This window comes from Cebus imitator, unplaced genomic scaffold (genome assembly GCF_001604975.1).
Source record: "Cebus imitator isolate Cc_AM_T3 unplaced genomic scaffold, Cebus_imitator-1.0 Scaffold417, whole genome shotgun sequence".
Lineage (NCBI taxonomy): Eukaryota > Metazoa > Chordata > Mammalia > Primates > Cebidae > Cebus > Cebus imitator.
The window spans coordinates 416,970-417,233 of NW_016107732.1; positions in this window are offsets into that span (position 1 = coordinate 416,970).

Consider the following 264-nt stretch of genomic DNA (forward strand, 5'->3'; position numbering starts at 1 on the left):
ATGTTAGGGCTTCAAGTCTACTATTTTATTTTTGTTTTCTACCTGTTCTCTCTTGGTTTTTCTTTCATTTTACTTTTTCCTGCCTCCCATAAGTTCTTTTAACATTTTTTTAGAATTCCATTTGATATATTTGTAGTGTTTTAAATATATTTCTTTGTATTAATTTTTTAGTGGTTGCTTTAGGTAGTCCACTGTACATATGTAACATAATCACAGTTAATGGTATGAAAAGTTTAGCACTTAGATGTATAGAAACCTTACTTC